We start from the raw sequence: 26,370 nt of genomic DNA, 5'->3' as shown, positions 1-26,370 counted from the left end.
ATTGCATGAGAATTCACTTCCCCTTGCTTCCCCACCTCCTGTCCCAGAAATTGAAATCTCTGAAAGAGATGGATGGGGCAATGAGAAATCACTCATGTGGAAGGCACCCGTGGTCCTGTGCTCTCCCCTTCTGAAAGACAAGACCTGATACTCCAGGCTTGGCCTCACTCTAGCAGTACGACGCTTCAAGGTTCTAGCGAGCAACACAGGCTGGTAGTCGTCAATCATCTCTCCTGGATTAAGTGATATCTACTGCCAGGCTGGCTGAGCTCATGGAAAGGAAAAGCACGGAGACTCACAATAACCCAGCTGGTGACATGTGATGGAGACAGCTGTGGATCTCTCTGCTGCCGGAGTTCCACGGGCTTCCAGTTCAACAGAGTTAGCCAAGTGTCAGCCACAGAGGGCTACATAAAGGCAACGTTCCCACTGGAACCTCCCTGCTCTCCCTCTCTCATTATATAACCACCACAGGCCAAAAATACAACTTGCTGCCGTGGTGCAGCCCAGGCTGAGCAAGATGCAAATTTAATGAGGCTTCCATGGTAACGAGCTTCACTTTGCCACAGAAGGGGGAGGGAAAGTTTGTTTGTGGGGAGCAAAGGCGGGATGGCCCTTGGCCAAAGAGGGATTTGCACAAAACCTGCGCAGCAGAAAACTTGTGTTGGGATTTTTTAAATATATTTTTTCATCTATCCAGACAGCTGCAGCTAAATACTCAAATTGAGCAGGTTTCGTTAAAAGGCAAACCTTGGTCTTTTTTCAGCATAAGGATAAATATTTACTAGTCAATCTTAATTAAACTCAGTCACACACAAAAATGGTTAAAATAAGGATAAATCAGGAAGGTGGTTTCAGTGTGCCAATATTATAAAAATCCCTTCCCATAAAAGCAAGCAGTTGTCAGAACTCACAAGCTAAGCAGTATCAGACCTGGTCAGTATTGAGATGGGAGATCTCCAAGGCAAATTAAGGTCACTGCAGGAAGTGGGTTTGGAGATTTGACAGGTGGTGCCCTTCCCTGAAAGTAAAAACAAGCCAATGCCTCAGCATGACATGAGGGGGCATTTTGCTGCTGGAGGTGCTGGATTTCAAAAGAGATTCAGAACTGATGCAGCTACTGCTTGTTCTCATTAAAGATCCCACGGCACTTTTTACAAGAGCAAGGGCACTAGCTCAGATGTCCCAGCCAAATTCCCATTTTGGAATGGGTTGCACTATGTAAGCATGTGTTAGATATTAATGTACAGAAGCAATCTGAGACACAGCATGGGGGTTACTTCTTATTGTATTTGTGGGATAATATAAAACCAAGTGCTTGCACAGCACTTCCCATACAAGGATCTAAAAGTGCTCAACAAACATCAATTAATTAAGCCTCAAATAGCCCTGGCAGGTAGGTCAGTATTATCATTTCTATTTCACAGATGGAGAACACGGAGGCACAGAGTGATTTAAGGCCCGTTGAGATCAATAAGAACTGTGGGTAACTGGAGCCACTGAAAATCCAACAGAGGATGTCTCAATTGAGAACCCCAAAATTGAGGCACCTAAAATGTTGACCTAAGTTACTTGCGCAACAACTCACTGGCAGAGCCAGGCATCAAGCCCTGTTCTCAAACCATGCCCTCTCACGTTTCAGGATGCAGAAAACACTCGGCTTCATATTTCTCCTAGCTACTGCACTCACAATCGGATGCCATTCTGCTCTGAGAGGTCTGCTCAATGGCATGTACTAATTTACAGAGAGCTCCACTTTATTTTAGTGGGACATTTCCTGTTGGTGTGAAAACCCTTCCTATCAAGACAGTTTACCTTTAGATATGTTAGTCTAGCCTAAACTATGAGACAATTTTCATCAGCTACTTCTCTTCAGCTTAGGCCACCACATTGCACTCCAAACAGCCTATGCAATACAACCCAGTGCACTTTACAAGCTACATATGAAGCAATCACTTCAACTACAACTGAAATGCATCCACTTCTGGAGTGAAGTGCAACATCTATTTAACAGCACACAGCAGCCCTATACCACAGGTGAAACCACAAAGTGAGGCACTGACATTGTTGGGGGAATTTAGGGACATAACCTATATTTATCTACATAAGAATTTGGCCACTACAATTGGCTAACACTGCTATGCTTGTGAAAAGTTCAACAGGATCTTACTTCTCATCTGCTGCAGCCTCACCATTATTATTCGTCAATAGCTTCGAACTCCCAGTGCCCAGAATGTCTGAATTACTGCTCCAGGACCACTGCATGTTACCACTATGATTCAATAAAGCTGGCCCACTGACTCCCCCATTAGGTTAGCAAATATCTTCTGTATGGCAAGGTGAAAACATATTAGGTCAATTTCATATACTCCTGTTTGCCCAGGAAATTTTAGTCTGAAATACTGAGGTTAAATTTAGTGGAGATTCTTCTCTTCTCCCTTTGGCAATTCCATTAAAAATAACTTTGACTTGAAATAAGTCTGTGTATCATCTTATACTGTACAATTATACGATTCCAAGCCCAAATGCATCATAATTAGTACTAAAATAAATATATAAAAACTGAGGTTGTGCATCTAGACAGCCAGCCAAACACGCTGGATGGCTAACCCTTTCACTGGAGGCTCACACAGTAGGATCTTAGAGAATCAGGATAGCCTGCATCAAGCCAACTGGGAGCATGCAAACCAGAGTATGGAATGAGGAAATCTGGGCACCTATAATTCCCAGAATTCCCAATCATGAGGGTCCCCAAAGTATTTCAGGAAAGATGTAAAGACTGTAGCAACCTGCCCAGAATTTGTAGGGAGGAGCACAGGTTGCAGAAGGCAAACATTTGGAGAAGGCACCAGGAAGTTAGACCATGTCTATACTACAGGCACTACTGCAGCACAGCTACAGCGCTGTAGCTATAGTGTAGACCAGGGGTAGGCAACCTATGGCACACATGCCGAAGGCGGCACGCGAGCTGATTTTCAGTGGCACTCACACTGCTCGGGTCTGGCCACCGGTTCAAGGGGCTCTGTATTTTAATTTAATTTTAAATGAAGCTTCTTAAACATTTTAAAAACCTTATTTACTTTACATACAACAACAGTTTAGTTATATATGATAGACTTATAGAAAGAGACCTTCTAAAAACTTTAAAATATATTACTGGCACACGAAACCTTAGATTAGAGTGAATAAATGAAGACTCGGCACACCACTTCTGAAAGGTTGCCGACCCCTGGTGTAGACACTTCCTACAGCAACTGAAGGAATTTTTCTAGCACTGTAGGTAATCCACCTCCACGACTGGTGGTAGCTAGGTTGATGGAAGCATTTTTTTTTTATCAACTTAGCCACATCAACACCAGGAGTTAGGCCAGCAAAGCTATGGTGCTCAGGGGTGTGAATTTTTAATGTAGACTAGGCCTCAGACTGTATGCGCCTGGCCTAATTGCTAGCTGCAATTGCCGTATCTCTGTAAACAGTTGAGTTTTAGAAACTTGGAGACCTCATGTTATTACCCAGCATGCAGTACATGAAACAAAGACTAAATATGCGGAGCGTGTACTGCCAAAGCACCCACTTGGAGTTCTTTAACTTAGATTTTATAATGGGAGGAAGCAAAGCACTAGAAGTCATCAGACCCAGGTTCTACCACAGACTTCCTCTCTATGTACCTCACTTTCCTCCTGCTCTGCCTCAAAGCGGTGTGGAGAGTCTAAATTCATTAATATTTGCGAGGCACTCAGATATTGCAGTGATGGGAATCACTGACAAGCCCATAAATAACTTAACTCCTTTAACACATAGAAGGTATCACAAGAAGTGGTAGAGAACAAATAGGCAGCTGCACCAGCTTCTAGAAACTAGCACCCTTCTCAGTAGCTTTCAAGCACAGTTCTGTCTTGAGACCAGTCAGAACAGGTGCAAGTTAGAGTATCTATTGCCATAATGTATTTCTATTCTTGTTCCCTAGCCCAGCCCACAAGGACTCCATCTTTTTCTATTTTCATATGCAATGAGATGCTCTCAGTGTGCAGAAACAACCTTCTCTGTACACTCATGTTACCATGCCATGCTTCCCTCCTCTCTCATTTTGATACCTCCACTCCTTGTCGGCAGCATCCTGTAGAAAGGGCCCGGAGGTCTTCCAGAGAGTGACAACTGCTGTGGCAATCAACAAGACAAGAGAAAGAGCAAGAAGTGCAGATTCTGGCTGTGCCAGCCATACATCTGCCTGTAAGGGGGATGAAATGTTCAGAGAGGACAAAGCTCAGGCTGCTATGTACCTTTCCTTTCCACCTGCAGCAGAGTGGCTTGTAACATGTTGCGATGGCAGAGATTCACTGCCTGTAACCCAAATGAACCTTGGGAAGAGCAATGGCCCATCCAAGACCCCTACTGTCTCCCCACATCCACCAAAACAAAGCACAGCAATTCGTCAAGAATAATCAAGTTTAACCACAAACCTTTAATCACACACTTGTTACAAATTCTGAGCGTTGGCAAAACTCATTTGCGTATTACGCATATGAATGCTGTCGCCACTTCTGGCAATCTATTTACATGGTTCCTATCACCTTAGTATCCCAGCCTCTCAGAAACATTAATGAATTTATCTTTGCAACGTCCCTGTGGGGGGAGGAACCAGCTGGGGAATCTAAAGCACAGAGAGATTCAGTGACTGGCCCAACATTACACAAAGGAATTCTGAGGCAGAGCTGGCAGTGGAATGGCGATCACTGGGTGATGGTTGTACTGGCCCTCAGAGGAATCCTTCTGAGCTGACAGCATCCAACCCCAGCTGGCACTTGGAAAAAAACTCTTCTTTCTACTACAAAGGTTTGTCCAGGACCAGCAGAAGTTAAACAACTGAGTTTGTCTGGCAGTGGGCCTTCTTAATCTGCCAGTTTGGAAATATAAAATTTGCAGGGGTCCCCTCAGTGTAGATGGTGAGTTCAAAGCAAGGCCTCTACTCTGGAGAATCTGCTATGTTTGGGGACTGTTTATGTTTTTATCTTTATAATTTACTGCTATTAAAAACCACCAAAAAAGCAGTGGGCTCGGGACCTAAAGTAGAAATCAGTCAGTAAAGGGTCTTAAGGTTTTGCGTTGTATTTGCTTTGTTCTTTTACGCTTGAAGAAAATACAGCACACCAGAAAGTGGAGAGAGGTGGTTGGATTTTTTAATTAACCAGGGAGTCTGGTGTATCATCTACAAAGCATCTGAGCACACTTACATCCTCCTAATGGGCCACTGTAGCAGTTGATGAAGGGAGCAGAAGGTGAAAAATTATTATAAATGATAAAACCGCTGCATTTTATTTAAAAGAAACTGTGCTGCATTTCATAGAGCAGGACACAGAGCGAGCTTCCACCACAGACTGGTCAACAATCTCTTCTGGCCTGACTCACACAGTACTGTCCCAGCCCTCATGTCACCACACAGCTTTGCTAATGCACCTCAATCCTGACTGGCTACATCTCAGCTAGATCCATCTTCAGCTCTCCCCTTCAGCAATGCCATTCATTTCTGGCCTGCAATAACTATTCTGTCATCTGAACCCTGCATCTTTCCAAGGAAGAGACTGCCAATATTGCCACCCTAGGAGACAGCTTTGTAGCGTATAGAAGTCTCCATTAGGTAAGGAGCAAAGATCTGTTTGGAGACTGAATGAGGATTTTAAATCAGGAAGGTCTATGGCTAGTGCATTAATCCTAGTGATCTAAATGCACCTTTCCTCCATGTTAAAACAAAGAAAAACCTTTCGGATGATTAATTCTGAAGAGGCTGAGCATGCGATAATGAAAGAACCCCACCTTGTAAAACTGTGATCCCTAAATGGAAAAATCTCATTTGTGCAATCGTAGATATGGCACTGTTCAAATAGATATGTCTGCAGACGTTCTCAGCCTTTAAATTAATTTTTGGTTGCAGCAAGGTCAATCCATTTTCTCCTCTGCTATCGTTCCTGGAGTAACAGGTTGCCAGGGTCTATTGCAGGCTGTGGGTCTCAATTTACTGCTCTATCTGATACCATCTCTCTCTAGCTCCCCACTCCTCTCCCATATCACATGTGGTATTTCAAATGTTACAGCAGAGACGGGACTCTTCTGAATGGCTGACATTTGTATAGGTCTCTACCAGCCTGCCACTTCTTTTTAATTTCATTCTTGAGACAGATCAATACACGCACAGAGATACACATATGGACACACAGAGCCAACATTTACAAACTTGGGTGCCTAAGTTAGGAACTTAAATAGTGGCTTGATATTTTTTCCCCAGAGTGCTGAGCACCTGCAGTTCCTATTGACTTCTGAAAATCAAGACACTTAGGTGCACAACTCTAGGCACCCATGTTTGAGAGTCTTGGCCATGGCTCCTGCAGACAGTGGACTGCAAACTATTTCTTGTGCCTGGTGAGACTTTACAGCAGTGATGTCCAACCTTATCAGCCTGAGGGCCAAATATATTATTTCAAGGAAGTGAAGGGACTACAATGAATGCACTGGATCAGATTCTCTGCCCTGTTCCAACCCCTTTGTGAGCAAGGAGCAGAAACCACCTACAAGTTCCCTGCTGCAGACTTCCTTGTGCATAATTGGCTATTGTGCCACTTCCGCTGTACCCCTGGAAGAGGGGAACTGGCTGGAGTACACTGCATTCCAGCTATCCCCAGCTGGCATATGGTCCCATAGGGGATGGTTGCCAGCTGGCACAACTTATAGCAGCTCCAGCCTGCTTTAACCTGGGCTATGGCAGAAAATCAGGGATCCATATTTTGTGCTTGGTTCTCAGCTGCTTCTCCATTCACCCTTCCTGACTGCCAATGTTGGGGACGGGAGCCATCTATTGCTAAGCACCCCCTTAGGCTCCAGAAGAGGCAGACCCTGAGTTGCTATCCTGTTCTCCCTGGATCTCCCACAGCCCAGTAGGGAAGCAGGCAAGAGACAAATCAGAACTTCTCTCATCTTCCTGCCCTGTGATGCAGCAGCTGGCCAGCACGGGAACTGTTGAGTAGCTGCAGTAGGGAAGGAACAGCAGCCTCTGAGGATATGTAGACACCTGTGACTGGCCAGTGCCAGCAGACTCGGGCTCGTGGGGCTCAGGCTGAGGGGATGTTCCATTGCTGTGTAGACTTCTGGGCTCAGCCTGAAGCCTGGGCTCTGGAACCCTGAAAGGTGGGAGACTCCCATCATATTGACCAATGCTGCCTCACAATTTCCTTGTACATCCTCCACCTGTGTCCCTCTGTCGTCTCTTGTTTCTACTTAGATTGCAAGCGCTTTGGGGCAGTGATTATCTTTTTGCTCTGTGTTTGTACAGCGCTTGGCACAACAGGGTCCTGGTCCATGACTAGCGTTCCTAGGCAGCAATACAAATAAATAAATAAGAAGAATATTAAAAATCATAATTGGGCTGTCACTGAAAAATCACAAGGTGCTGCTCAGGAAGCACATTTTCAATTCATAATCAAATACCAATTTTCTTCTTAACACTGTTCCCCGACTCCAGAGACTCAAGGGCCACAGGCTGGACACCACTGCTTTACTGATCAGCAGAAATATTCTGGGAAGGAAAAAAGCAAAGGGAAGAGACCTATTGCCAGGGGGATTTTGTGCCCACAAGTATGTGGGTAAACATACATAAGCAGGCTCAGTATTCTGGGTAAGCCAATACAGGCTGCTGGGCTTGCATACTTTCATACCAATGAGCAAAACAGGGAAACAGAGCTCATCAGAGCCAGTCAGAAGCTACAGAAAGCACAGGCCTCGGCAATGCATTGCATTCTTGATCTGCAACATGTCATTATTCTAGCCCTGGGATCCAACTCCTATCCCCACAGTCCTGCCAACGCACTTCAGTCCTGCCACACTGCTGCTATTCCTGCAGGAACATCTCCTGAACAGCGACTGCCACTTTTGCCAAACTGGATGGTTGCTGGTTTTGTGGTGTGGGTGCATATGTCCACTAATGACCAAAATAAGAATCCCCAATTCCTTCATTTCAGAATCAGTAAAAACAGCCAACAATAGGTTACATTCTGTGCTAAATTATAAATACCCCAAAGGGCCAATGATATTTGACTAAATCCATGAAAAAAAATACACTTCCATCCCCTGGGTTTCCTCCGCCCCCAAAATCTCAGCACCCAACATCCTTCCCTCCACTACCCCCATGATGTGTGTGAGAATCAAGTCAGTGCAATATAAGAAGGAACCATCTTTTGAGGTAGATAGGCCCTTTACTCGCACCCCTCTCGGAGGAGTGAATAGCCTGAAGGTAGAAAAGAGACAGATGCAATGAAGAGTAGATCTTCACCTTGGAATACCAGAGCTCCCTTCACATTCCTTATCATGAGCATCTAGTTAGATGGTACCTGTATAGGAGGCAGCCTAGCATTGCCATGTATGCCTAGTCTGCTGTGAATTGACTAATGCAAGCACAGCAAGTGGAATCTGATGCTGTCCCTGGGTGTCATTCAAAGAGCTGCAAGAATCAGGCAGATGATATGAGTAATGTCTCTAAGCACCAGGTGAGATTCTTACACAAGGCTCTATGAACTTAACCAACCCCATCTCCTCCTCTTCAGAGCCTTGTATTTTCTTTCAGACCCTGGTTCCATTTTAGGCTCACCCCCTACAATTGCTCCCTCTTCCTCCTATATTCCAGTGGCCCACTGAGACCTTTCACCTTATGTACCAATGAGATACTGAAATAGGCCCTCTTTGATAAGCACATGATGTGGCAGGCCTTGTTCTTGCCTCCTCCCTTTCCAGCCTGATTCAATAACTGTCCCACAGGGAAAAGGGGATAGATGATCAGCTGTTCTGAGACTGATTAAACTAGCAACTGGAGTTTTATTAGCAGGTTAAGTGGGGTGACTTTGAATCCCTCCTCCTAAAAGGAAAATACGGACTGCTCGTTATGAAAATTAAAAAAAACCTTTCAGAGTGAACTTAAGTCCTACTCTCCTGAGATCCTGAACTAGAACGGCCAATACTGAGTGGTAAAAGGATGCTAAATAATTCAGTGATTTAAAGAGTAAGAAGACTGTGTTATTAAAAACCCATATGGCAGGCAGTGGCTCTTAAATTTTGGTCTGTGGCACACTGCTGGCCTTCAGAGTCATTCCACGTGGTTCACAGAGCTACTTCTGTCACAATGGGGAAGCAGCTGCCAGTTTTCAAGCAGTGACACTTCTTGCTTTCTTCTGTAGCTTAGTCTGATACTCTCAGGTTTCTGAGACTTTTTTGACCAACTAAGCTAAGGAACACCGACGCTTGTATTTGCACCATGCATGGCTGTTTCGTGGTTCTCTTTGATGGGTAGTTTTGTTTTTTTCCTGTATCTTCAGCCATAATCAAATTTGTGGACAAAACTAAAATGGGAGGTGTACAATGGAGGACAGAACTAAATTGCAAAGTGCAATGAACAGATTAGACCTGTAAGAGCTGCAAACACTGAGAAGAGGTTTGGAAGTGATCTCTGTAAAGTCCTACACAGAGGGGGAATAAAGTAACCACCCAGACACAAGATGAAGCACAGGGTCATAACCAAGCAACCATACCCAGCCCATGGATAGGAGCCAACTTTCAAATTCTCCTTAATATTGTCCTAATACTTCATTTTCTTTAAGCACTATACTGTAGCTGCCTCAGGGAAGGGGCAGGATCAGGAATAAGAGATCGCAAGAGGAGAGGAATCCAAAAGTGAAAAAGCAATTTGAATATCTTTGAGACCGATAATGGGAGAATGTCAAAATCTTTGGAGACTCAGTTCAGTTAAGCCCTAAAAAGTCTGCAAAGGTGGATTTTCAAAGGCACAAAAGAGGAAATAGGTGTCCAAGTCCCATTAACTTTCAATTGGTGTTAGGCATCTAACTGATGTGCTGTTCAAAATCCCCCCGTTTGGAAAAACTGGAGTGAAATTCTTGTGAGAACAGGGTCTCTTGCGGTGTTTCTGTAATAAGGCTTTGGCTCAGAGACAGAAATTCTATGTGAACAGCTTTGTCTGTTCTGTCCTATTCAGGTACTTATACTGCCCTCCTCACTGAATATCTGAGCATCTTCTAGTAGTTCATTAAGCAACGTGACTAACATCTGTTAGTCTGTAATATTTTGTTTTGGTAGGGTTTGATTTTTCATTGTATTTGCCTGCTCTCTGTTTATGTTAGAGAAGGCAGGCTTAAGAAATGTCCCTTGCCTTTGGAGTGGAAGGCCATGAGGGCTTGTGATGGTCCTTAGTTCCTGGGGGAGGTCGTTCCCCAATCTCAGACCAGCCCTGAGAAAACTCTCTCTCCTGCACAGACTGTGTAATGGTACGTTGGCATTTTTGGTCCCAGCTGAAAGTGCAGAGGCAGTGTGGAGGGAAATTGAAAACAAACATTAAAATAAAAGATTTTGGAACCTCCTCAAAAGGTTCTGCTTGAGTGTGGGGTGAGAGTTTGTGAAGTTCTTACTTGAGATGAAGGGTTTCGCCCCATATGTAGCAAACAACCAAATACTTGATTATAGTTTACATACACCTGAAATATAGCTAAACACATACCAGACTGGGCTGATGTGATTTCAGCTAGCTTTCGGTGTATGGAATCAAACAAGCTAATGGTTATAAGTGCTTTTGGAATCAGCGTTGTGATACATTTAGTTTTATATCACATAGATGAATGAAGTCAAGTCTGCTTAGAATGTGCCCCATTTAGGTGTCATATATAAGGAGCAGGTTTTTTTCCATGTGGGGAAGTGGCAGAAGTGAAAATTCCAGATACTTTGATTTGGTTACTTGAGGCATTGGGTGACCTTCTCTCTCAGCCAATGTTTTCAATGTTCATTCTCCCTCCCGCTCCATATTAAGTATCACAGCACATTGCCTCTAGCAGGTACAGTGAGTCAGCAGCCCTGACAACCTCTATAGCATGGAAATACTCCCACACTCACTTGGAACTTCTTCATTTGCAGCTTGACAACTAGGGATGGGGCAACCCGGTTTGGTTAAGGAAGTATTTAGTGATTAGAGCAAGGGGCTCAGAATCAGGCAGGTTTTGTAGTGGAGTCAGCAATCCATTTAGGATTGCTTCATTGGGCCAGGATTTATACCCTCTGTGTAACACAAGTTGTGACCCTCAGTCAGCTGTGCAACAATGGGGAGTTAGTGTCCACAGGCACCTCGCATTCTCAGTACAGAATCGCCTTTGTGTTCACTAGAGAGATGATTGCGATCTTTCCTATATTATGAAGGACACTGCAGGTCTACTTCTGGCTCTGCTACTGACTTGTTGTCTGATGATGGGTCAGTCTCTTAACCTCTCTGTACCTCAGTTTCCCAATTTGTGAAATGGAAATAATACCTCTCTGGCTCACAGAGTGGCTGTGAGATTTAATTCATTAATGTTTGTAATATGCTTTGAGGTTCTTGATAGATGCTAGAGAGGTATGCAGTGCTATTATTTAAAAAAAGCTTCTCCGCGAACCTTTGTCTGTATCTTCCTGAACTGAACCCCATTTTTTAAATTTGGGAAGAGTTTCATTAATTTTTTAATGTTTCACTTGTCTCTGCACTTCCAGATTTCATCCAGGGCTGGACACAGAGAGGCTGAGAAGAGAGGCTGCCTAAGAAGACAACGATTGTTTTCACAGTACATTATAGACACCTGAACTGCGAAGGACTGGAAATACTTGACCTCTTCTAGTAAGATTCCCAGCTCAGTTTTATTGCACATAAGGAGGTTTGAATGAATTCAGATAAACACCTGCATTCTGGATACTTATCTGAATCATACCCTTTGAGCTTCACCTGTACGGCCCACAACCTTGCTACCTTCTTTTGCCATGAGTGTGTCCCCTGTCTTTGGACACAGTCAAAGCCTCCTTTCAAGCTGATGTTACTAAGATCACAGAATGATGCCTTAATGTCAGCAAGATGGCCAGAAAGAAAGTCTTCCTATTTTCTGAAGTAAAGTATCAGCTAGTATGAATTGTAATAATGTGGCCTCTATTGGATAGACTCACAACTGCTCAGATGTGTGTCATTGGCCATATACTGCTGACTTCTAATAAAGATTCTCTTACTTCATGTGTAGAGGCCTGTACTTTTTGAAAAAGGAGAATTTAAACTCTATCCCCACTGCTGATGTTGGCCTGCACTTCCCATGCCCCACCTGAACTTCCTGCCCCCAAAATTTGACTCACATTAAAACAAGATAGAGACTGAGTTTAAATCTTTGATTGACTTCTGGAGCCTCACTTTATATGCTAGCAATCAATATAGGCCTCCCAATACTATGAAGTATTGGGCTCTTACTCCTGAAATCAAATCTGTCAGTGGCATGGCATTTAATCTGATCTTGTGATTCTCTTTGGTAACTGCTGCTAGGCGAATTCATTACACAATCTATCCCACTAAATACTAAACCACATATTAAACTGCAAGGCTAAAGGGAAGAATAAGATGAGCGAAACGCAGGAGAAGAGTAACTACAACAGGAGTTACTTGTGTTCTCCAGTGGAAGATTCAAGTGCCTAATTTCTACATAGAAGCTGATGCTGTGGTAGGATGACTAGGTGCCACAGGATAGTTTCAGTCCAGCTCAGTATCAACGGCTAAGAAGCCATCCAAAAAATTCCTACAAGTTTACCTAAGAGAAGCGTGACCAGAGAAGAGTGCAAGATGTGCACACTATGTACATACGCAGCCTCCCAGGAGCGTGTGTACACACCTTTGGCAGCTCAGAAATGCAGTCATCTACACGTATGCCCACAAACCCCTCCGGTGCATACTTTGCAATAACAGGTTCTGTATTCCTACAACAGAAATAATACATGTGTAGGTGTACACGGTAATGTACACTAAAGCAGCTTAATAATAATTATACATACACTTAACAAAATCCCCACCAGAAGACATGAGATCTCACGTACGCCTATGCTAGCACCTCTGCTAGATTACATGCAAACCTATATTATACCCACTTCCAGTAATCATATTTTGCATTTATGGGTGCAATATATTGCTCCTCAGCAAGAAGGTGAAGCATACGCAGCAGCAGAATCTTTACTCTCATTCTCATACTGTCCCAAGAGACCTGGGTGCAGAGAAGAGGAAGGGAAGGAGGAGGCAGATAGCTCATGAGTTTCTGCCTTCAGGTAAGGGGCAGGCCCCTTTCAGGGACGGGTGAGCCTGATGGCCTAAGCAACAGAGACTTGAACAGGGCGTCAGGGAGTTCAGTGCTGCTCTGTTGTCAACTAGGGTGACCAGATGTCCCGATTTTATAGGGACAGTCCCGATTTTTGGGTCTTTTTCTTATATAGGCTCCTATTACCCCCCACCCCGTCCCGATTATTCACATTTGCTGTCTGGTCACTCTAGTTCTCAACAAACTGTGTCTGCCTGTTCTGAGACCTGAGCAAATAGACAGACTGCAGAACAGAAGAGGAACACCATTGCTAGGGAGAGCCCAGGGGCCCAGTCCTGGCCAGTTTGCAGCCATGCAGCGACGGGGGACGAGGGGAGTTGGCAAGGGCCCAAATATGCTTCAGTTACTATGATAAATGAAGGGCGGGGGGTAGCTCCCTTTTATGGACACCCAGCCAGCCAGTAGCTATAAAACCCCTCTTCTTAGCTGTTCTCTAATTGATCTACCTGTAAAGGGTTAAAAAGTCTCACTGCTATGCATAAGTAAAAGGAAGTGAGTGGGCACCTGGCCAAAAGAGCCAATTTTTAAAATTGAAAAATGACTCCCCTTTTGTCAGTCTGTTGTTGTTCTCCCAGGGAGAGGCAGACAGGGCAGCAGTTATGCTGTAAGAAGCTTGGGGCCAAGTATGAAAAATCCTCAGTATTGTACCTAGAAACGACTTATTTGAAACCCCATATATGTAAATAGATCAGGAAATATCTAGGAAGACGCACATAGGTTTATTTATTTTTATTTCTTTATGGCTTATGAACTCCTCTGTGCTACCACCAAGTGCTTTTGTTTTGCTTGTAACCTTTAAGTGGAACATCAAGAGAGCTATCTTGATGCTTAATCCTTGTAGTTACTCTTTTAAAATCTAGCAGTAGCCTGAGTTTCCAGATGTATTTTTCTTTTTTTTTCTTTTTAATAAAATTTAACTTTTTTAAGAACAGGAGTGAATTTCTGTGTCCTAAAAGGTTTGTGCACATGTTGTTTGATTAGCTGGTGGCAACAACTGATTTCCTTCCCCTTTCTCAGCTCTTCCCTGGAGTGGGGGGTGAAAGGGCTTGAGGGTACCCCACAGGAAGGAATTCCCAAGTGCGCCTTCCTGGGCTTTCAAAGGGATTCTGCACTTGGGTGGTGGCAGCATCTACCAATCCAAGGTCAGATAAAAGCTGTAACCTTGGGAGTTTAATACCAGCCTGGAGTGGCCAGTATTAATTTTTAGAGTCCTTGTGGGCTCCCACCTTCTGCACTCAGGGGAATCAGCCTTGACAGTTACAATCATATCAAGAGCTTGATTGCAGCATGGTTTCACTTTGTCTGTCAATGAGAAAGTGACCCTGTGCCTTAACCATTCTAAACCCTGGGATATATCCAGGGCTGTAGCCCAGTTATGAACAGGGGCGGCTCTATGTATTTTGCCACCCCAGGCACGGCACTCAGGCTTTTGGCGGCGTGCCTGCGGGAGGTCTGTTGGTAACGCGGATTTGGTGGCGCACCTGCAGGAGATCTGCTGGTCCCATGCCTTCGGCGTACCCGCTGCCGAATTGCCGCTGAAACCGCGGGACCGGTGGACCTCCCGCAGGCATGCCGCCAAAGGCTCCCTGTCTGCCGCCCTCACAGCGATCGGCAGGCCGCCCCCCCCCGCATCTTGCCGCCCCAGACACGTGCTTGGTGCGCTGGTGCCTGGAGCCACCCTGGTTACAAAACACCTTGAAGGTTCCTTATAGATTACACACTGGAAGCAGGCTGTAACTAAATCAGGAGACAAACAGGTTGTAACTAGGTTCCCCTGCCTTGGTTGTAATTATGGTATAATTATAGTTCAGTCAGCAATTCCTGCAGTGTCCCTGCTGGGAAAGATGGGAAATGACCGAGACCTAACAGACAGAGACTGTTTTCCCAGCAGTCTCACAGCCAGGCTAGAAGGAAAGGTCTGGCACATGCTCTGGAGGGGCACAGAGAAGTAATTCTATCTCACATCTGGGAGAACATCCAATTAACATAAAAAGGAAGGATGGGGGGGAAAAAAAGAAAAAGCCTTGCTGTAATGTCACCTGGCCCAGGAGTCCAGACAAAGCAAGAGGTGAAAGAAGACTGTGTTATTATGAACTGCGAGGGCTTCAGCTATGCAGGGAATTCACTCCACCACCTCTCAGCGAGGATACCTGGTCAATAAACTGCTGTATGTATTCAGGTTTTTTCCCCCTCTCTCCCCCCAATTTAAAAAAAATAAATCAGATCACAAATAGCTAAACCAAATCTCCCACACAAATGTTTCTATTTTGACGTGGGGCAACCTGGGTTTGCTTTATAACAGAAGCAGAAATAATAAACCTCCTTAATCCCCTGGGCCATCTCTTTCCTGCCTCGGAAGCTGGCAGAAGAGGGTTGCCACTTTGAACAGTTTGTCCTCTAGGACGTGGTCATCAGGACACTGTAGCTTTGCAAAGATAGGCCAGAGGTGCAAATTTTAGATCTAGGTCCAAACTTATCCAAAGCTCAAAGGAGGCCGGATCCTGAGTTCTGGTTCACTATTACAGCATGAGAGATCAGCCATGATTCTCAGTCCCAGATCTACGTGTACCCAAAACTCAGGGACGTCTGGCTTTGGGGTTTTAGTTCCATCATCCCTAGTTATGATGTCTGTTGGTCAGTATGTTGCAGTGCAGTGTCACTATGTTGTGAACATTGTCACATGCTGCACAATTTGGGGTTCTCTCTGAAGATCTGGGCTAGCGAGTCAGCACCAATAGCTATCGGTTTAAGAATTCTGGCCTAACAGTTTCAGTGCTTATCCCAAACTTATCCAAGCCCCTGGTGCCTGAATGATTGGGTGGGGGGTGTGTGTGTGGAAATTTCTTGCCAAGTCTCTTGTTAGCTTTCTCCTTCTGGAGCTCACCCTTCTGATCATGCCCGCACTTTCAGAATGTGACCCTGATGGTTCAACCCCTCCCCAAGCACTGTAAATGTGTACTGTGGGATAGGAAAAAGACTTGGAGTTTTCCTTTGATCTTCTCCACACACCCCAGCATACATGGAAGAGACAATACAGAGTGTCATGCAACCATGTGATGCAGAACCCAAGACCCTAGGCTCCAGAATCAGCAGGCGTTGCTTCTTGGGCTAAATGAGAATCCGTATTAGCTATCAATTGTAGAAAGGGTCTTCATCTTCAGAGGGCCAGCCACTAACTGACAATTTGATTGCACTTATTCAGCACATTACATCTTTTCCACAGTTGGGCAATGCTCATCCTGAGCATCTGAGGTTCATTGGAGTTATATTACATACTACAGCCCCCTCAGGGCTTGGACACATGCAGTCAGCTTGTTCTGCATTCTGGGTATCATAAGCAGGAATCTCAAACACATATCCACACATATGTTTTCCCATTCACTGCACCCTCTCACACACACTCTGACTGTAGGACAAATCGCAGCACTAAGGCAACCCTCGTGATGTAGGATTTCTAACACCCGACCCTGATTTTCAAGGGACAAGCCCAGTTTTGGACAGAGATGTGGTCCTGCAGGCCAGGTTTGCAGCATGTTAGAATGTCCTGAAATGTGTTCAGGAAAACACAGCATTCGTGAAGTGTTAGACTGTGCGCGGAATGTGAAAATGAAAACATCATGATTCTGGGATCCTGGAAGATGTTTCAAAAGCAGCAGCCATGCTCAAACTAAACAAGGTAACTCTGCTGACAAATAAAAAAAAAACAAGAGTGCACTGCCATTTTATCTTATTTTTTTTAAAGCAGGCTTGTGTTAATTAATAATGACATGCATTTAAATAACATCTTGCATGAAAGGAACTCAAAGCACTTTCTAAATGTTAATTAAGCTTTACAACAGCTCCATGAGGTGGGATTTATTCCCATTTTACACATGGGTAAACTGAGGCACGGAAAAGTTAAATGTCCTACCTAAAGACACTTGGCAACCCAGTGAAAAGGTGGTAAGAAAGCCCAGGAGTCCTGACTTCCATTCCCTGCTCTACTAGCCAACACTACTTTCTAACTTTTTAAAGTAGTCATTTCTGTGACTTTAATGTTAGCTGAACAGGGGGGCGGGGGACAGTGCCACCACAGATGAGCTGAGATAGGGGCTAAGGGGGAACTCACATAAATCATGCTTTTGGGCCCCATGGAGAATCTTCCTCCTCATATTTTAAAAGAAAGTAACTTCCTAGTGCTTTTCGCTGTGAAAAAAAGCCTGGGAAAACATAATCCAGTATAAACAGATAGCTTCAAGTTCAAAGGAACAATTTCCATTTCTGCAGCAGAAGTCTGGTGATGAGCGAGTGGGAAACCTAAATACTCCCCTTCTGCTCTGCATCTCAACAGATGTTCAACTGAGTCAGTGACGTGTGAGCTGTACACCACACAACTGTCTCGCTGACCTGCTCCCTAAACCCAAAGCTCAGTGTAGGGTGGCGTGATCATGGTGGGAAGGGGTCAGGTAAGTTTGGGGGTGGTGCAGAGAGCTGTTTTACTGCGCCGGCTCGTCCCGCTGTGGGGGAAGCCCTGAGCGTCCACACCTCCTCCTCCCGTGGGGCTGGAGCCACTGCACTGGCTCGTCCTGCTGCAGGGGAAGCCCTGAGCCTCTGTGTCCCCTGGGGCAGCCATGGGTCCGGGTGCCCAAAGGCCAAGCCCTCCGCCTCGGGCGCGGTGGGCGAGGCGGCTACGGCCTGGGAGACCTTAGCGGAAGCAAGCCAGGGCGAGGCAGCAAGGGCGTGTGCTCAAGGGAGACCTGCAGCCGGGCAGCGTCAGGGAGCGGCAAAAGCCTACAGCACCCAGTATTCCCAGTATGTCTCCCATCCAAGTACTAACCAGGCCCGACCCTGTTTAGCTTCCGAGATCAGACGAGATCGGGCATGTTCAGAGTGGTATGGCCATAGACGTTGTTGCCTGCAGCTTTGCCTGCCTTTAAACAAGCCCGCCGACGAGTGAATGAAGAACCCTGCTCCAGAGGCACCGAAAAACTTTCGTGGGGGCCCCCGCTGGGCCCTGGGCAAATTGCCCCATTTGCCTCTCCCTCTGGGTGGCCCTGGGGGAAATAGAGGGGATTGTACCAGACATCTCAGTGCAGTCAGGGAAATGCCAAGAAGAGTATTATTCTGGCCTCACCACTACAACCCCCATCAGCAAACCTGCAAAGTTATTGGAATCGTGACCAAAGGGAACACACCATACTTTTCAGACCAGAAAACACAGGCTGCTGTTTCTATAGTAAACTCCGGCGCAAGAAGGGGGGCGGGGGACACTAAACAAGCCAGAGGTATGGAAAGGCAGAACTGAGGTGGAATGAGCAGGTCTGAGAAGGCAAGGAGGACGGCTCTGCTTGAAAGGCTAAACTAGAGACATCAGCCACTGCTTCCTTCATCACACTGAGATGGGGTTGCCACCTTTCTGATTGCTGGTAACTGGAGACCTGAGGCTCCGCCCCGCCCCGCCTCTTCCCCCGAGACCCTGCCCCCGTTGCTCTCTCCTCCCCACTCCCTTCATTGCTCACTGGGTCATCTCAAGCAGCCAGCCTTCAGGCCCCAGCTGAGCAGGAGTTGGGGCAGATTAATGACCCAGTGCCTCCTTCCACCCTGCAGTAACTGGACTTTTGATTCAGGTGCCATTTGGGGATGCCAGGTCCCTGAAAATCAGGCACCTGGACACAGAAGCCAAAACCTGGACTGTCCAGGTAAAACCCAGATTGGTGGCAACTCCACTCTGAAGGATTCAGGATGTTAAGAGAAATAGTTCTGTGGAAAATAAAACAAAGCCTTCTGGCTGAAAGGATTCAACTTTTGGAATGAAAGCATCTGGCTAATAGCGGAACAATTCATAAGTTGTTTTCTTTCATGCTCGGCAGACAGGGAAACAGCAGTGAAGAACTCCAGTGACAAGGAACATTGTGAAACACAACTCTACAAATGCTCTGTTGCTAAGAGGGTTGGAAAATCTAGACTGTTGCAATAATAAAGGGTTGTTCTTTCTTAAAGTATCCAATGTGTAATTTTTCCACAGTCATTGTCCATCAAGTTTAATCTTTGACTAACACAGATATATTGCATTGATATTGAGGGAAAACATTACCAAAGTCATACAATGTAATTCAGGAAGATTTGGCAGTTTATTTTAATTGCACTGACCACACCTGGGCAGAGAGTGGGGGAAGGCTCTTGACAATCTTCTCATACTCAGTTCTGCCAAAGCCCCTCAATCCTGACCTTTAGTTCTCTCTGCTATTCCAGTCCTCAGTCAGGCCAATGCACCTCAGTCTTGAGATACAACACCCCCAGATGAGAACTCTCCAAATTGTGCCAGAGTGTACAGCGGTTTTGGGACATGGATAAGTATCTACCAGAAACTCTTAAGATTAGGCCACCAGACTCAGGGCCCAATAAATCTCCCACTAAAATCAATGCCAATACTCCCATTAACTTCAGTGGGAGTGGGAGCAGACCAATAATTGTAATGGGTCAATGAGAGCTGAAACTTGCAGATTATTTTATTAAATCCAGTAGCATTTTCAACATAAATTACACGCAGGAGCCCTAGCGTTTAGATCTTTGAAGATCTCTAGAGTGAAAGCTAAGCTATTACCCCAGTTATCCACACACTTACACAGTTCCCATGACCATAGCATCTGAGCCCCACACAAACAATAATGAATTTCTCTTCAGTCATGCACGGGAAGTGGGAGGTGAAGCTGCTTCAGAAAGCGAGTCTCCCCTGACCCTTTGTGACTCTATAGAGAACATTCAGGCTAGCTCAGCAGTCTCAGAAAATCTATTTGAATGGCAATTCCTCCTCATCACATCTTTCCTACTTGACTATTTTTTCACTCCTAGAAGATCATATGTCCCCAACTCCCCATCAGGAATCTGATGTACAGCTCTAGTCTGGCATCCAGCAGATGGAAGTCCTGCCCTCCTTGACCACAATAATGAGGGCTCTTTGCAAAACATGAGCTGCGTCATCTCTGAGGGGGTCCGCATTGCCCAGAAGGGGAACGTAATGACATCAGGGAATACAGACAGCCTCTATGCTTAATTTCATCAGCGATGTAGATAATGGCATACAGAGTACACTTATAAAGTTTGCGGATGATACCAAGCTTGTAGGGGTTGCAAGTGCTTTGCAGGACAGGATTAAAAATCAAAATGATCTGGACAAGCGGGAGAAATGGTCTGAAGTAAATAGGATGAAATTCAATAAGGACAAATGCAAAGTACTCTACTTAGGAAGGAACAATCAGTTGCACACATACAAAATGGGAAATGACTGCTTAGGAAGGAGTACTGCAGAAAGGGATCTTGGGGTCATAGTGGATCATAAGCTAGACATGAATGAATAGTGTAACGCTGTTGCAAAAAAAAGAAACATCAACCTGGGATGTATCAGCAGGAGTGTTGTAAGCAAGACACGAGACTTAATTCTTTCGCTCTACTCCATGCTGATTAGGCCTCAACTAGAGTATTGTGTCCAGTTCTGGGTGCCACATTTCAGGAAAAAGTTGGATCGCAAATTGGAGAAAGTTCAGAGAAGAGCAACAAAAATGACTAAAGGTCTAGAAATCATGACTTATGCAGACTTATGGAGCTTGAAAAAACTGGGTTTGTTTAGTCTGGAGAAGAGAAGACTGGGGGAACATGATAACAGTTTTCAAGTACAGAAAAGGTTGTTACAAGAAAGAGAAAGTAAAATTGTTCTCCTTAACCTCTGAGGGTAGGACAAGAAGCAATGGACTTAAATTGCAGCTTAGAACAAACACCTGTCAGAGATGGTCTAGATAATACTTAGTCTTGCCATGAGTGCAGGGTACTGGACTAGATGACCTCTCGAGGTCCCTTTCAGTCCTATGATTCTATTCCACTAGATGACTCATTTAAAGTCATCGCATTGCATTTGAGTGTAAATTGGAAGAGACAGAGGAAATACAGATTCCACTAATGAAAGGAGGTTTCCCAAACCACTTCCAGCTGTTGTACATACATGCTACATCAGGATCCTGTGCTGCTGACATGGGTGTGTCCAGCAATCTTTTGCATCTCAGTCCCAAACAAGTGAGCAAAGTCCAGGAAGCAGGCCACCCAATGCATAGGCATCTGAATTGCATTCCATGACAGCTTAATTCAGGTTTGGGATTTATGGAGACCCCATGCAACAACAGGGAATCCAAGAGTTAAGAGGGCAACATTAAGGTCTTATGCTGTGCTAGGCAAAATTAAACAGTTCCCTTTGGACTCGCTATATTGAAGCCCTCTCTCTTCTCTAACCTGAAAGAATATTGCAAAGGCACCAAATAGCCTGCCCCATTGCTGAAAGAATCAGCAAAGAGGCCAGGGATTTAATTGATCATAGAACTCCCCTCTTTTCCCTACAGATGGTCCCATGAGGTCTGCACTGAGTCACATTAATCGGGAAGTGTGGACAAGCTGATATTTTTTCTGCCTTTGCTGTATCAGCTTTGTAGCTAAAAGGATTTTGGTCTCTGGGAATGTCAATGGGCACCTTGACTTTTTTCCCCACTAATCTGTTTGCCAGGAGATCAGTATAATCTCTCTACAGGATTCCACTCCAGCTGGTTTCCCTGTCATTATATTTGCCAGATGAAAACTATCACTGATATCTCACAGAACCTGGATCTGTCTGATGTCATAGTGAGTCAGAGCTAGATTGAGGCACAGGCGCAATAGGCACATGCCTAGGGCTCTGGCTCCTCGAGTCACATGATGATTTTGGAATCTCTGCTTTCATTTATGAAAGATTACATTTCTAGTTCTTCTGGATGTAACAGACAGTCTAGAAAATGTGAACCAAATGTAATCAATGCAATACCATCCCAAGACTGCACACAGTCTGAAACATTAGCTCTGAGAAGTGTGAATTGCCTCATTCATCATAATCAGTGGTTACCTCTGAAATCTGCTGCTCTGGGGGACCCCTGCCAACACCTTATCAACAAAGGACTCTGAGTGGCTCATTATGGCTTTGCTGATGTGGGTGCTGGCAGAGATCCCCCCACCACAGAGTCATCTGCTGGGGATAGAATCCTCTCTCCTGTAGGATAGACCTTAATCTGCCTAAAACCAGGGGGTGATGGGCTGCGGAAGGGTGAGTGCCTACCCTACTAAAGCTCGAGTACTGTTTAATAATTTTCTCCAGTATTTTTCCAAATATCAAAGTTTGACTAACTGGTGTATAATTCCCAGGATCCTCTTTGTTCCCTTTTTTAAAGATGGGCAAATATAGTACCTTTCTCCCCTCCTTTAAGACCCCATCCGTCTTCCATGAGATCTCAAAGACAATTGCTAATGGTTCCGAGGCCACTTCAGCTTGCTGGAAGGTTCTCTGCACCTTGAAGTCTTTAAACCATGATTTGAGGACTTCAATGGCTCAGACACAGGTTTGATACAGGAGTGGGTGGGTGAGATTCTGTGGCCTGCATTGTGCAGGAGGTCAGACTAGATGATCATAATGATCCCTTCTGACCTTAAAGTCTATGATTCTATGAACCAGATCCTTCCATATACTACAATGAGTTTCATCAGGCCCTGCCAATTTGAATACATCTAGCTTATTTAAATAGTCTTAACCTGTTCTTTCCCTATCCTGGCTTGTGTACCTTGTTGTTAATTGTGTTTAGCATCTGTTCAGAATTAATGTTTTTAGTGCAGACTGAAGTAAAATGGGCATTTAACACCTCAGACTTCTTGGTGCTGTCCATTATTAGCTCTCCTTCCCCACTAAGTAGTGGACCTACAGTTTCCTCCATCTTTCTCTTGTTTGTAATGTATCATCAAGTGTCTCCACGGGGGACTAGTGCAGGATTGTTCCCTAAGGTGTGTTGATTTGTACATTGTCCAGTCTGGGGCCCAACCACAGTAATTCCATGGAAATAGGGCAGGAGAGTGTGTGCAGGAGCATATCTCAACCTGCTCTCAAACAAAGCTCATATAGTGAGTCAAAACTCACCCTCTCCCTGGGACTGGGTTTATTAACAAAGAAAGTAACAGCTTAATAACAAAGTTCAGATCAAGCCTTCTCCTCAGGCCTGGCTGCTCCTATTTCCTATTTCCGGATTGCTGAACACAAACTCTAGACCTCTCTGCCCTATCCAGCCACTCCCACCTCCTTTATACCCCAATGGAGTAACTGGGCATCTCCTCAGCGAAACAACAGAACCCACTTAACTCTTTCCCAGCAGGATTGATACCTGCCAGCAACTATTTCAGGCAAATATCTATCAGTCAGTTACAAAGGCTCAGTAAGAGGACACCCTGCAGAACATGGCTGCAGAAGGATCTGTAGAGGGTCTAAGGGAAGATGTCAGGGAAGCAACTGCCCTTACCCTCCATGAAGGGGTGAAATCCATAAACTGAGGTGGTACAAATCCACCCCCCCAATTTAATTTTGTCTCTCTCTCTCTCTCTCACACACACTCTCACACAGTCTCACTCTCACTCTCTCTCTCTCACACACACACACACCTTAGTGTAAACTCTTGGTAGTACCCTTCGAAAGGAACCCAACTCTGTATTTCTGTGTCTCCCATCTCCTGCAGAATGAGCTCTGGGCACATTCTCACATCTATTCTCTGACCCCCTTCCCCATAACACTGAAGACTAGAGGGCAGCCGATGTGCAGATCACTGGGTGCATTCGGGATAAGAACAACAGAGTGTTGTCAAGCAAAATGGGGACGACTGAAGGCTCTGGATTCCTCCATCCTTCCAGCACCATCTTGCTGTCCACTACCTCACACTGAGTGGAATTTTAAAGAAAGCTTGTCTGAGCCCCCCGTTGCTCTCCCCTCCTCCCTCCCCCCCGGCACATGCACACACGCGTCTCCCACCCCTACGGGTTGTGTGGGAGTCTGCAGCACAGTTGCTGCTTTCAGCAGGCACACAGCACTTTAAGTTCTAATCTTGCCTTAATTAGGTTGCAGTCAGAAATAAAATGATGCCATCAGACTGGAGGCAGCAAGGGGCGAGGGGGGGAGAGGCAGCTGGTAGATCAATGCACTAATGTATTTTTATACGCTAACCCTCTGTTCCTGAACAAACACTCGTATATCCCAAGCTCCGGACTCTGGGTAGGTGAGACATATAGGAAGGCCCGGGGGAGGCTGGGTTGTGGGGGGATTCCATCTTTGGAAGCACAGAAACAGCAGCAGTAATACAGTTTTTAGCTGACTGGTCTTTTCCATTTGGCTGTAGCATGTGTGGGGTGGGGGAAGACAAGGCCTATGCGTGGGGGAAGAGGAGAGGACTGGGGAGCTGCACAGCCACAAGCCATCAGAGATTATCAGATCTTTGTGTTCCAGGCACCAGAATCTTGGAGCTGCTGCCACTGCACAGGAGGGAATTGAGAAGCAGAGACATGCAGCTATAAGCAGACACCAGCCAGCGATGCAGCAACGACAGTTGTCCTGAACGGATGAAGCAGAGTTTTACGTGGAGCCTCTCACAGCTCTACCAAAACACTTCAACCCTGATGTGCAACCCTCTCTGCTATTCCACCCCGAACTCCCCTACACAGGACTGCAAGTGCATTTCAGCCCTGATCTACAGCATCCATTACTCTCCTGTTCCCAGCCCTGTAGGCAATTCTTCTGTCCCGCCCTGCAACACCCACCCCTTCCTAGTTCCCACAGACTGCAAACTGTACAGAGCGGTGTGGTGGTCTACGTAATATGGACAACTATCTTTTGGAGACTAAGAGGAGATGCCCTCAAATTCACTTCATTCTTATCCAGCCAGTGTTTGAGCTGAGGTTTCTGGATGTGAAACACTGATTAATGTCAAGACTACCTCCAAGCTCCTTAGAAATGTTAATTGAACTCTTCTCACCAAGAGCCAATCAGCCCCCTTGATAACCTTTCTGTCTTCAGAACCCAGATCAGACTGACATTCTGTTCAAAGAACCCATGCTGTATCAATTCAGGCAACACATGGATATAAACCACACCTAGATAAGCAAAGAATTAAAGCTAGCAAGGCTATTGCGAGACAGACAGGTGAGAAGGACAATTTGAACATGTGAAAGGGTATAAACTTGCGGAGGTTGTTTGCTAAAAATGAAAAGGCTAAATCTAGGGGATCCACTTATATCAAAAAGTCAGTGTCCATGTAAAAAGCTAGTAAACATCCTGGAGAGCTTATCAAATATAGGCAATGGCATCACATGGCTACAAAGAATGTTTGGCCTATAAACCTATAAGGCCCACACCATTCTATCTCCCTTCTCAATCAGCTGATTTCTCAGCAGTTCCCTCCTAGCTCTCTGCTGCTTATTGAATGCCTAGCCCTCTTTGCTCCACACATTGGCCAGTTTTCCAGCTCTCTTCTTTCAAATGCCCACTGTACCAGCTGGCCCTAGTGTGGGGCACAGGTAAACATTTCATTCAATGTGATTGCTGCTAAGTAAGATTTTAAAAACAATTCCACACTCAGTTTTCGGCTCCCTCATAGTATCCAGGTGTGACTTTATTCCACAGGAATTAATGGGGATGGTGCGGGGAGAGGTGGGGGGGAGGGAAGGCGGCAATACTTGCACAGAACCATAGAATCGTAGGACTGGAAGGAACCTCAGGGGGTCATCTAGTCCACTCCCCTGCACTCATGGAAGGACAAAGTATTATCTAGACCAGTGGTTCTCAACCCACGGCCTGCATGCTGCCCAATTAGCACACAGCTGCTGCCCAGCTGTATGCTAAAAAAAATTCAAAATTTGCCCCTCTGATCTGAAAGGGGGTGGGCCTGGCTGAGGGGGAGACAGCGTCTGGCAGCCTGCTGGAGTGCTCCTACCAGCAGGGGGATGGTGAGTGCCGCAGTGGGGCAGGGTACGGGAGAGTGGATCTCTGGGCAGGTTTATGGGGAGAGGAGGCGCTCTGAGCAGTAAGGTGGTGGGTGTGCTGAGAACTAGGGGTTTGCGGGGGTGCTGCAGCACCCCCAGGTTTTAGGCGCCTGCGCAGCAGGACTCAGGGTCCAGGTCCCAACTGCCCGGCCCTGTGGGTGGGGTGCAGGGTCCAGCCACCCAGCCCCATGTGGAGGAGTCTCTGAATGGGGAATGCTGGTTATAGGGGACTGTGGTGGGTTTTGAAGGGGGGGCACTATGGTTCTCAACCTGCGGCCCACAATGATAAACAGGTTAAGAACCATTGATCTAGACCAGGGGTTCTCAAATGGGGGTCGGG

General features: G+C 45.6%; 1 protein-coding gene and 1 pseudogene across 3 annotated transcripts in view; both read right to left on the bottom strand.

The window, feature by feature from the left end:
- SLC8A3 (solute carrier family 8 member A3) overlaps positions 1–26,370 on the bottom strand; it is a 197,408-nt gene that overhangs the window by 79,798 nt on the left and 91,240 nt on the right. The window lies entirely within an intron of this gene.
- Positions 17,958–18,076, bottom strand: LOC123370557 (annotated as a pseudogene).

The sequence above is a fragment of the Mauremys mutica genome, chromosome 4 (assembly GCF_020497125.1).
Source record: "Mauremys mutica isolate MM-2020 ecotype Southern chromosome 4, ASM2049712v1, whole genome shotgun sequence".
Lineage (NCBI taxonomy): Eukaryota > Metazoa > Chordata > Testudines > Geoemydidae > Mauremys > Mauremys mutica.
Note: the sequence above shows the minus strand (reverse complement) of the source record. Positions and strands in the feature narration are given on the sequence as shown.